Source organism: Desmodus rotundus, chromosome 11 (assembly GCF_022682495.2).
Source record: "Desmodus rotundus isolate HL8 chromosome 11, HLdesRot8A.1, whole genome shotgun sequence".
In the NCBI taxonomy this organism is placed as follows: Eukaryota; Metazoa; Chordata; class Mammalia; order Chiroptera; family Phyllostomidae; genus Desmodus; species Desmodus rotundus.
Window position 1 is genome coordinate 263,883 of NC_071397.1, and position 12,054 is coordinate 275,936.

The 12,054-nt window shown below is 43.6% G+C and overlaps 1 non-coding gene and 1 pseudogene across 1 annotated transcript; one reads left to right on the forward strand and one right to left on the reverse strand.

Annotated features, from left to right (window-relative positions):
• Positions 1-127: 127 nt before the first annotated feature.
• On the forward strand, positions 128-2,477 carry LOC112302479 (acyl-CoA (8-3)-desaturase-like; annotated as a pseudogene).
• An 8,825-nt stretch (positions 2,478-11,302) lies between these two features.
• On the reverse strand, positions 11,303-11,374 carry TRNAQ-CUG (transfer RNA glutamine (anticodon CUG)). Its single transcript has one exon. It is a non-coding gene; the product is annotated as a tRNA-Gln (tRNA).
• Between the last annotated feature and the right edge of the window lie 680 nt (positions 11,375-12,054).

Consider the following 12,054-nt stretch of genomic DNA (forward strand, 5'->3'; position numbering starts at 1 on the left):
ATAGTATTGGCTCAATCCAAAGGACACTTTTCTGTCTTCGTGTTAATGTTTCTGAGGCACTTGACACCCTTGTCCCTCCTTTCTTGGATTGTTTTCACTTCCAGGCACTAAAATCAGTAGGGCCCTGATGAGGCGTAAGGTATTTCTGCTTCCTTTCTCTCCCCTTCTCTTATCTGCTTCCACCGAGTGAGACTAAAGTTAGTCTGGAAAAATAAAAATAAAAAGTAGTCAGGAAAAACAAAGCCACCAGTAAGAATAAGCTGATAAATAAATGGGACAGAATAATAACTGAGAAGGAGGCCCAAATACGAGTAAGAACTTAGTACAAGACGAAGAGGAAATTGAAAGCTAATGTTGCACATTCAGTAAATTATCCTAGAACATGTTAGCTATGTGGAAAAAAGAAAAAGATCGCATCTTCTTACACCAAAGTATACATCAGTGAAATATTTATATTTTTAAAAATCTATAAAAGCTCTTTTTAAAACATTGATTTTTTTAAGTAAGCTTGCCTGGACATTCTTTCTAGACATGACCCCAAACCCAGAAGCCACAAATGGATAAATATTATTATATAAAATTAAAAGTCAAATGACTTCTATACAGAAATGTGCTTCTAAACAGTCAAGTGAGAGATGACAAGTGGAAAAAGTTATTTTTATTAAAGGATGACAAAGGATATATTTTCCAGAGAGGCAAAATGTGTCGGGTTTCAACTCACTGTTAATAAAATGAAATACTGTGATGTGGCTTTTAACTTATGAGATCAGCAAAGATTAAAAAGCTCAGTAACAGTATTGGTGAGAATGTGAGGACATAGGTGTTTCAGGACACTGGGAATGTAAATCAGCAGAGCATTACTGAGAGCAATTTGGCAATAGCTATTTTTTTTTTTTAAATGCAGAAACTCTGAACCATTTACTCCCATCTGCACAAAGACTGTTGACTGTATAAGGCTTGTCATGATAGCATTGTCTGGGTTTGTAAAATACTGGAGCCAGCATAAATGTGCTTGAGTACAGGAGAAGTTAATGAAAACACTCTCAGGGATACAGTGGAGTACTCTGCAGGCAGCCGAAAAGAAGGAACTAGATCGCACATACTAATGCGGAAAGATCTAGGATTCATTCATGCAGCATTTGTTGGGTTTACACTATGCGCCAGGCTCTCTTCTAGGCTTCACAACAAAACAAAGTTCCTCGGCTAACAAAGTTGCTTTCCAGGGGGGAAGGTGGACAATAAGCAAACCAAGAAATAAATACATAACATGAAAGACGTCATGAAGAAATAGGAATCGGAACATGAAGGGTGGAGAATAATTGGGGTATGTTTTTATATTGGGTAGCCAGAGAGGTCTCTGATGAGGAAGCCAATGGCTGGTGCAGTTTTGAGCCTTAAATCTATATGCCATTGGACATTTATCCGAGAGAAATGAAAGCTTACATTCAGTTAAAAATCTGCATAAAGTATTATTCATAATAGCCAAACCGTTGAACTGGCACATCCACATCACGGAGTACTTCTCATCAGTAAAAAGGAATCATTGTTGAATTGATACAGACAACCTCGACGGCTCTTGAGGGAATTGTGCTGAGTGAAAAAATTCCAGCTCAAGATTATTTTCTGGCGCGCACAAGGCCACCTGCTCTCCTAGCACGCGAGATGCTATTTCACAGCTAGTCCCTACTTCTTCCTTAGAATTTTATCCTGTGTCGGGGATAGCGCTACCCCCCTCTCACGCGTGTCTGGCGGCTCCCGCCCACTGATCGCGTCACCAGGCACCAGTGGCCCAGGGGCGGACCCCGCTCTATTTCACCTGGGATGAGATGGGGCAGTGGCCCAGACGCGGGAGGAGCGGTGGCTGGTGATCAAGAGGAAGGTGCACAACATCAGCGAGTTCCTCCAGAGTCTTGAGTTCTATCAGCCATTACGCAGGGCAGGATGCTAGGGATTCCTTCTTTGGTATTGCACATCAACGAGTGTCTTGTGAGGAAGTAACTCTCTCCCGATTGGAGAACTGTCTCCGGAGAAGCCCAGCTTTGAGCCCAGTAACAGAAAAGGGCTGACGAATGAGTTCCCGGGGAGCTACGGGCCACAGTGGAACGGATGGGGCGCATGTGGACGCCCTCTGTGCCCAGCCCCCATTGTGCAGCGCTGCTGAGTGCAGCTCAGGCCCAAGCAGGCTGGCCGTGGCATGACTTTGGCCACCTGTCTTCAGCACCTCTGAGTGGAACAACCTGCTACATCATTTTGTGATTGGCCACCCGAGAAGGACCCCTGCCAGTTGGTGAAACCACGTGCACTTCCAGTACCATGCCAAGCCCCGCTGTATCTGCAAAGACCGGGACATCAACATGAAACCCTTCTTTGCATTGGCGAAGATCCTCTCTGTGGAGCTTTGGAAGCAGAAGAAAAAGCGCATGTCATACAACCACCAGCACAAACACTTGCTCTTGATTGGGCCCCCAGCCCAATGAAGAACACAAGCTTTCGAAACTCCCTTGAAGACAGACAACGAACATCTACTGTTTCAGACCAGGAGGAAGTTTTAGCAAGAGCAAGCCATAACAGTCTGTATGCATTTTCTAGGCCTGATTCCCACAGGAAAACGCAGTTTGAGGGTCTGGCTCCTGTCCACCACTTCGCTTCTGTAGGTTTTCCATACAGAGCTGAGTCACATTCACCAGATTCAAAACAAACCAGTTCCCTACAATTTCCCTCCTTTTTTTCTTTTTGTTAAGACTGTTGTAGTGACGAATTTCACAAGACTTGCTACTTGCTGGTCTCTTTTGCGACCCTGGGCAAATACTTTGCAAATGCATCGAAATACAAAGCATTATTAGCATCAGTAAGCATCCGGCGGCTCCAGTGACCCACACTCTCAGGCTGAGTCCATCAAACCAATTTTTTGGGTTTAGCCAGCCGAGATTATCACGGAGGGTTTGAAAAACCTCCTGCTTAGTTAAGCGTTGAATGTCCTGCAACTGCTGGCGTAACCTCAGTTGCAATTTATTAATTTGTTTCTTTAAATTGGTAGAAAAAGCTCCTCTTGGGCAATGTTGAATATCGCTCCAGGAGTATTGGCTGGAGTTCCACTGGAGCGGCACGGTTTGGAGAAACCAGGGTCACAGGTTCACCTAATGCATCACTAGCACGTCCCGGCTTTCGCAGATTCAGTTGAGGGCTGATTCAACGACAGAAAGGCGAGTCAGGAACTCTTGATCAATCTGGGCCTGTTGGAGCATTTCTAAGGTGGAATTGGTTCAGAGAACATCAACAGTGTGAGCAGTTTGAACCGAGTCAATGAGGGCAGCAGTTGCCGAGGCAGCAGTAGCTGTGACAACTATAGCAGAGACAATGAATGCAATTAGGGTGCGGACAAACCCACGGACTCTTAAGGAGGCCAGCGCATTGTTAGGCGCTACTATGCCATTGGGATCTTCCCATTCTCTGGTTACATCAACTGGCACCCATACTTGAGTTTGTCTTCTAACTATATAGACCATAGTGAGGCTTAACTGAGTAATATTGACATGAGTAATACTGCTGGCATATATGGAACCTGCAGTTTCTTTCTTTGTTGTGTCTTTCTCTGATTTTGGAATTAGGATGATGCTAGCTTCATAAAGAGTTTGGGAATCCTCCTTCTTCTTGAACTTCTTGGAATAGACTGAGAATAGGGGTTAGCTCATCTTTAAAGGTTTTGTAAAATTCTCCTGTGAAACTGTCCATTCCAGGGCTTTTGTGTGCTGGGAGGTTTTTTTTAAATATTGCTTCATTTTTCTAGCTGTTGTTGTTCTGTTCAGGCTTTCTGCTTCTTCTTCATTCAGTTTTGGAAGATTATATTTTTCTAGAAATTTTTCCATTTCACCCAGGTTTTCAAATTTCTTGGCATATAGGTGTTTGCAGTAATTTCTTACAATCCTTTGCATTTCTGTGGTATCGGTTTTAATATCTCCTCTTTCATTTCTCTTTTTTAATTTTATTTTTTTATTGTTGTTCAAGTACAGTTGTCTCCCAGATATTCCACACAGCAATATTTTCTCCTCTTTCATTTCTGATTTTATTTATTTGGGCCCTCTCTCTTCTTTTCTTCATGTGTCTGCTCAAAGGGTTGTTGGTTTCGTTTATCTTTTCAGAGAGCCACCTCTTGGACTTATTGATCCTTTGAGTTGTTCTTTTAGTCCCTACATCATTTAACTCTGCTCTGACCTTGGTCATTTCCTTCTGTCTGCTCACTCCAGAACTTGTTTGTTGTTGTTCCTCCAGTTCATGCAAATGTAGGGTTAGGTTGTTTACTTGAAATGTTTCTATCTTTTTTAGGGAGACCTGTGTAACTGTGAACTTCCCTCTCGGGACTGCCTTTGCTGTGCCCCATAGGTTTTGAACTATTATGTGTTGATTTTCATTTGTTTCCAGAAACTTTCTGATTTCTTTTTTGATCTTATTTTTAATCCATTCATTGTTTAATAGCATGCTATTCAATCTCCATGAATTTGAATGTTTTTGAATTTTTTCCCCTGAGGTTCGTTTCTAGTTTCAGGCCCTTGTGGTCTGAGAAAATGCTTGATATGATTTCAGTTTTCTTGAATTGTTGAGATTTGTTTTGTTTCCTATCACATGGTCTTTTTTAAGTGTTTCATGTGCACTTGAAAAGAATATATATTTTGCTTCTTTGGAGTGATATATTCTATAAATATATGAATTAAGTCTGTTTGATCTAGGGTGTTGTTCAATGCTGCAGTATCCTTGCTGATATTTTATCTGGAAGATCTATCCACGTTGACAGTGTGGTATTAAAATCCCCTACTGTAAGTGTGTTGCTGTCTATCTCTTTCTTGAAGTCCTTGAAGATTTCTCCTATGTATTTGGGTGCCCCTGTTGATATATGTTTACAGTGATTATGTCTTCTTGATGGATGCTTCCCTTGAGTATTATAAAGTGTCCTTCTGAGTCTCTTTTTTTATGGCCTTTCTTTTGAAGTCTATTTTGTCTGATATAAGTATTGTTACCCTGGCTTTTTTTTTTCCTAGCCATTTGCTTGGAATACTTCTTTTCCCAACCCTTCACTTTCAGTCTGTGTAGGTCTTTTGTTCTGAGATGAGCCTCTTGTAGGCAGCATATGTATGGGTCATGTTTTCTTTTCTTTTCTTTTTTTTTTAAAAGATTTTTTAAAGAAGGGAAGGGAGGGAGAAAAAGAAACATCAAATGTGCTGTTGCCTCTCCCACACCCCCTACTGGGGACCTGGCCAGCAACCCGTGCATGTGCCCTAGACTGTGAATGGAACCAGCCACCCCTATTTTGCAGGCCAGCATTCAGAGTCACACCAGCCAGGGTCTGTTCTCTTATCCATTCAGCTACCCTATGTCTTTTTATTGGAACATTTAATCCATTTACATTTAAGGTTATTATCGATAGGTACTTATTCATTGTCATTCCCCCCCCCCAGCCCCCGCCTTGTACCTGTGTTCCTCTCTCGGAGAGAAACATTTTAAAATAGAGAAATACAGAGGCATACAGTAATGAAGTGAGCTAGAAGAGGAGAGAGACAGAGAGGCTCTGATAAAGGAAAGGGTTTTGCTTGTACTTTGGGGAAGACATAGAAAGGTCCGTCAAGAGAGTATTCAGCCAGGCAATATGAGAAAGAGAGACGTTTGCTGAAGAAGATACCAGACACATTGTCCGTAGGACAATGACACCTCAGTCCCCTTTAAGGCAGGCACTTTGAGATATCACAAGATTCTTTCAATTGCCATCAACTGCTCCATCATATTTTCTTGCATCTCACCAATGGTCTGAAATCTCACCCCTTTCAAAGGTGAGTTTAGTTTTTGGGAAAAGCCAGAAGTTGCAGGGTGCCAAATCTGGGCTGTAGAGGGGCTGAGTCACCTGGGTGATTTGATGTTTCAAAAAAAACAAAAACAAAAACCTCTGCATAAGACCTGATGCATGAGTAGGTATGTTGTTGTGATGAAGCTGCCAATCATAGTTGGCCAGAGCTGCAGCCTTCTGAATCATCCGATTTCCATGGAGGAATGCTCAAGCTTAATGCAAAATTTGATGCAGATTCGTTGCTCTACTCACTCAGACATTTTGAATGCAACAGCCACACAGTCCACATGCTCACTCAACAGCATCTACTGCTCCCACTGACTAGTGCAGTGAAGTCGTCACTGTTCACGCACATGCATTCCAGCCACTCTCCTCGGCTGCCAGGTTACATTGTCAAACCCTTCTCATTATATTAACAATGGCTGACCTTTTTCTAGTCAGACCTCTTAGAAGTTCTTTTAAAAGGTGTGGCTTTGTAGTTTTCTGACCACCTCCCAGCAATCCCACCAAGACAGGACCTAAATGGGAAACCCTCAGAATGGAGTACTATGCATCTAGAGGAGGTCTAAGAATAAATAGGAAGGAAAAACTCAACAAAATTGTAAGGATAGTTGATTTGAACCAGTTCTTCCTCTTCTCATTCTATCTTTTTAAAAAATATTTTTTAACATTCTATCTATTTACTTTTAGAGAGAATGGAAGGGAGGGAGAAAGAGAGGGAGAGAAACATCAGATGTGCAAGAGATACACTGATCACCGGCCAATTGGGGACCTGGCCCACAACCCAAGCATGTTCCTTGACTGGGAATTGAACTGAGGATTTTTTGGCTTGCAGGCCAGTCCTCAATCCATTGAACCACACAAGCCAGGGCTCATACTGTTTATCTTAATAAATACTTATTTAGAAGCTATTATATACTGGGCTCTGTTCATTAAGGCACAGAATCCTTCTGGATCCTGGCTGGGGAAATCGTTAAATAACTTGCCTCAGGTCACAAAGTCAGTGAATAGGAGAGCCAGGAATGGAAGCCACCCGACCATCCCCAGCGTCTGAGCACTAACCACCTTGCAAAGGCCTCTCTTAAACTAACCCGGTTCCTGCCAGACACTTTTCCCTTGAACCATATCCTTTTATTGCTGGGTTTATTTAGTTCACAGGACAACATTCTCTGATGTAGGTTATTGCTTTTAAAGAATAGTGTGAAGAGACTAGATTATAGAACAATCTAGGATAAGATATAGGTTATAAGAAGTCAAGGCATACTCAAATAATACTATCACTGAAAAATGTAATTACCTCTAGTTATTTAAGTATTAGTTTTTCAATTGGTAATTTTGTCTCCAACATTTAACTGTATTATATTTCCTGAGGATCAAATCTTTAAAGACAGTGAGGGGAAAGCTAATCGGACTCAGCAAGGGTTTGAGGGATTTTGTTGAATACAGACGCTTGGGGATGAACAGAGTACCTGGTAAACACCCCAGAAAAGATTCCTGCTCTTATGGAGCTCACACGCCCCTGGAGGCTGGGTGGGGGTCTGGGATTGTAGATACCTCCCAGACGGTCAACATTAGTTTCCATCCTCAGGTGACATTGCATCACAGACTGCAGTTCACTCCACTCCCTTGAACCTGGACTGCCCCAGCAAGGCTTTGGCCAACGAAGCATGGCAGAACAATTCCACACTGATGCTGGACCTGGCCCAGAAGAGGACTGACATCCTCTGCCTTGGTCTCTTACAGTCCTTAACCACCAACAAAGATGTCTGTATTAGTCTGCTTGCACTGCTGTAACAAAATACCAGATTGTGTAACTTAAACAACAGAAACTTGTTTTCTCAGTTTATTTTCTAGAGGCTGGAAGTCCAAGATTAACGTGTCAGCAGTATTGGTTTCTCCAAGGCCTCGCCTCTCTTTAGTTTGCAGATGGCCACCTTCTCTCTGTGTTTTCATTTGGCCTTTCCTATGTGCACACTCATTCCTAGAATCTCTTCCTCTTTTTGTGAGGATATCAGTCCTATTGGATTAGGGCTCCACCCTTATGACCTCATTTAACCTTAACTACCTCCATAAAGGTCTTATCTCCAATACAGTCACTGGGAGTTAAAGATCAACATACCAACTTTGAGGGAAAACACTTCAGTCCATAACAATATTTGACTCTTCCACCATATAGAGGGGGCGAGGGGGCTTCACGGAGCCCATCTTTCTGCCATTCCCTGACAAAGGCATCAGGTACAAGAGCAGCCCAACTGCCAGACAGATACATTCTGAGTCGCCAGTCACTGCCACATGCAGCAGAAGAATCACACCATCGAGCCTTAAGTTTGGGGGAAGTCTGTTACCTAGTATGAAATATTTAGAATAAGGAGTGGCATAGGTTATTGGGCAAATAAATATATAGTTACTAGTTGTGACAAATGCTATGGAGGAAGAATCGAGATACTATGAAAAAGAATAATGGCGCGGGTAGGAATGGCATCCTGGACTGCAAGGGGGACATTCTTGAGGGACCTGGAGTATGTACAACGCCTTTGCGAGCTCTGAAATCTTCTCTTCCCTTTCTGAGCTAAGCTTCATATGCACTCTTTGCAGATGATCCACTCCCTCCAGAATCAGCCTCTCATAAAACTTTATCTTTCTGACACCACAGCAATTTCTTCCTTCTTTTAATATCTTCAGAGCTTACACATTATAGCATCAAATTGACATTGAATAAGAAATTGTCTGTATTATAATTTTAAACTTCTTAGGGTAAAATATATAAAGTACACAAGATCTCAGTGGAGAGCTTAATAATTTGTTACCCTCCAGATAAAAATGAAAAATGTTCTCAGTATCAAAGAAGGCTCAAGCTTTCTCCCCATTAAAACCCACTCCAAGAGGTTACTGAGCAGAAATTGGTATTTCAAATTTTTAGAAACATTGATTAATTTTGCCTGTTCTTGAATTTCATATAAATACAATCATACATTAAGCACTTTTGTCTGGCTTCTTTTTTTCTTTTACTCATTATGTCTGTAAGAATCATTCTTATCTATAGCAGTAGTTCATTTATTTTCTGAGTAGTGATTCGCTGCATGAATATTTCACAACTTATTGAATAATTTTGCCACTGATCAGTATTGAGTTGCCTTCAGTTCTTGTCTGTTGTAAATAAAGCTGCCCTGGACATTCTTATGTACGTCTGTGAAGCAAACCATTTCTTGGAGAGAAAACTGATGGGTCACAGCACAGGTGTACGTTTAGTTTTTTAGGTAATGCCAAACAATTTTCCAAAGTGGTTTCCTCCTGCGCCTTTGCTTATGTTTTTAAACATTCATTCCCATTGGGCACCAGTTTTTGACACTCTTGTATGTAGAGCAGAAAGGCTATGTCAGTTCCATTTCCTGTTGGAAAGACTCCTCTCCAAGTCCCCCTTCTGCTCTACTGGAAACTGACTGCTTGCTGAGCAGCAGGCACCCTGGAGCTTGTCTTCACCGCCTCCTGTGTTAGATTCTCTGTTACTGGATTGCGCGTTTTACGTTTGCTAACTTTAACTCCCTGATTGGTAGAGCCATCCCTCCGAAGCTTTCTGAGAAAGGGGTCATGGATGGTAAAAACTCTTTGAGAGTTTGAAAGACTAACAATGTCCATTCACCCTTAATTGGTAGTTTGGCTGGGACCAGAAACCCAGTGTGGAAATTATTTTCCTTTATGGAAGTGGTTAAGGCATCACTTCCCTGTCCTCCAGCTTTCAGTGCTGTTGTTAAGAGAGATGCCTTTCTGATCCCTGATCCTTCATATGCAACCTTTTTGTTTTCCCTCCTTTAGGGTGTTCACTTTACCCCTCAGGTTCTGATGTTTCAGGACGTGCTGTGGGTAGGGCTTCCGTCGCAGGCTAGGCCAGGCACTCGGTGAGCCTTTTCAACTGCAGATGGGCTTCATCTCCTTTCCTTCGTCGTCTCCCTTTCTCTTCCCGGACCTGGTGGCAGACTTTGTACCATCACACCCTTCGTGTTTTCATTGATTCTCTCTTACTCTCCGTCTCCACCCCACACTTTCTAGGAGATTTCGACAACTTTATTTTGAAATTCTTTAAAAAAAATTCTGACATCATAACATTAATTTTAAGAACTACCCACTTCTCTCCTTTCACGAACACGGTATCTTTTACCTCACTGAGGATTTAATTATAATTTTTTTAAATCCAGAGACTTATATCAAATGAGTTTTGCCTTGATTCCTTTTCCTGCCTCCTGTCTATATCGTTCCTTGTCTTTATTGTAAGAATAGTTTCTTAAACACCTGGCGATACTGGGTTGTCGTCACGTTTAGATTTAGGAACACGCGATTGTGGAAGCTCTGTGAGGGTGGGCAAAGCTCGTGCACCGGAGAGTCTGGGAGGACCGCGTGCGGGCCCGGCCATTTCCTCCAGGGATCCTTAAATATTAACGTCTACGGGTTTTTATCTCTGGTTTCAGTTTCCCCCGACACACCTGAAATCAAGGGTCCCGGTTTCTGGACCGCAATCGCAGCTCGCCTGAGCTCTGCCCCGTCCCCCCACCCCCACCCCCCAGCTTTCCTGGGTTCACGCCACCCCCATTTCGTGGAAATGTTGCATTTCACGAAACCAGTCCCTGGGGCCAAGAAGTTGGGGACCGCAGCCTTAAATCTCTTGCCGGAAGCAGACGGGGTGAACCCGTCCAGAGTCCTGGGAGGCCGGGGATGGAGCACCTCCGCTCTCGGACGGGGCTGCACTCCGCGCCAGCTGTGCGACCTACCGGACGCGCAGTCCCTCCGGCGGCGCGCTCCGCCCGCGGGTGCGAGCCGCTGCAGCGCGGGGTCCCCCGGCGCAGGGTCCGCGGCTGGGGCGGCGTGGGGGCGCCGTGGGGGCGCCTCGCTCCATTCGCTCAAAGTTCCTGACTCCGGCGAGAAACACCGTTTACAGTCCCGCATCTTGGATACACCTCAAGCTGTGAAAAAATTTAATGACTTATACAGGGAGCATATTTACCACAACGGAAAATGTCGCCAAGTGGGGGAGCCGCCTGCGCACTGTCGGGCCGGCGGGTGGTCTAGAGCCCCGGACTCCCACCCCGCGTGCCTACTGCGAGCGCTCCTGCTGGGCCGTGGTTCGGGTCTACCGCGGGCATGGGAGCTCCTCCCGGTTATCCTCGGTCGTTCCTCCCCATTTCTGTGCGTCTTCCTTCTTCTCTTTACCTTTTTCTTTCCCTTCCTAAGGACCGACTTTCAATAAGGTCTGTCCCTTTCGCTTTCCGTTTTGGAGGCTACTTCATCACGGACCACGTCTTGTTGTGTAATCTGGTTTATTCACTGAATGCGTGTTTTCTGAAAGGCCGTCACGCTGCGTGCTCGGAGGCGAAAGACGACCGGGTGGAATATAAAGTGCACACTCACACGCGGTGGCGGGACAGTCCCGCAGGGATGCAGGATGCGGTCAAAAGTGGAAGTGCTGGGATTCGTAAAAGGTTCCACCGAGATTTGAACTCGGATCGCTGGATTCAGAGTCCAGAGTGCTAACCATTACACCATGGAACCTCCCACACTAGAAAATGTTAATATACTACCCTAATATATCTTTAGTTCTATTTTTGGTTTTGGGTTTAAATATAAGATACATAAAGTATAATTGGAAAAGAAATGGTGCTTTATATGAAAGCTCTGCCTCTTCCTAACTGACGTTTAAAAAATTCATTACAATTGTTTTGTTTGTTTGTTTTTGTGGATCTCAGGCATTTTCAGCTGCGGGACAAAGGGAAAGCCCAACAAAGAGTGGGAGGTGGGTAGGAGGGAGTTTTCTCTGAATGTTCTCACCAATATCCTTTCCAGGTATTTTTCCTTGGATGTCAGGGGACGGGCATGGACCTAATCCAAGAATACTGTTAATTCCGGCGACTTTGATTTTTGCCGCTGTTTCCGACCCACACGAAGGCAAACTGGACTGTAATCTCACCACTCAAAAAGATTTTACCAACATAAAACTACAATGTCTCTCTACAGCTTCAATCACACGTGCTAGGGCACCTGCAGGTGCCTCTAGAGCAACCTTGGAGTTTCTCAGTAATTCCTCCTCAGCTGTAATCATGGGCTTGAAATTTTAAAAACTCCAAAATGCCTTAAATACAGGACCAGGTCTCATTCCTCTTTGACACCAGGACATCTGAAATGTAGTAGAAGCTAAATTAATGTTTCTCACGCGAATGCACAGATAAAAGGAT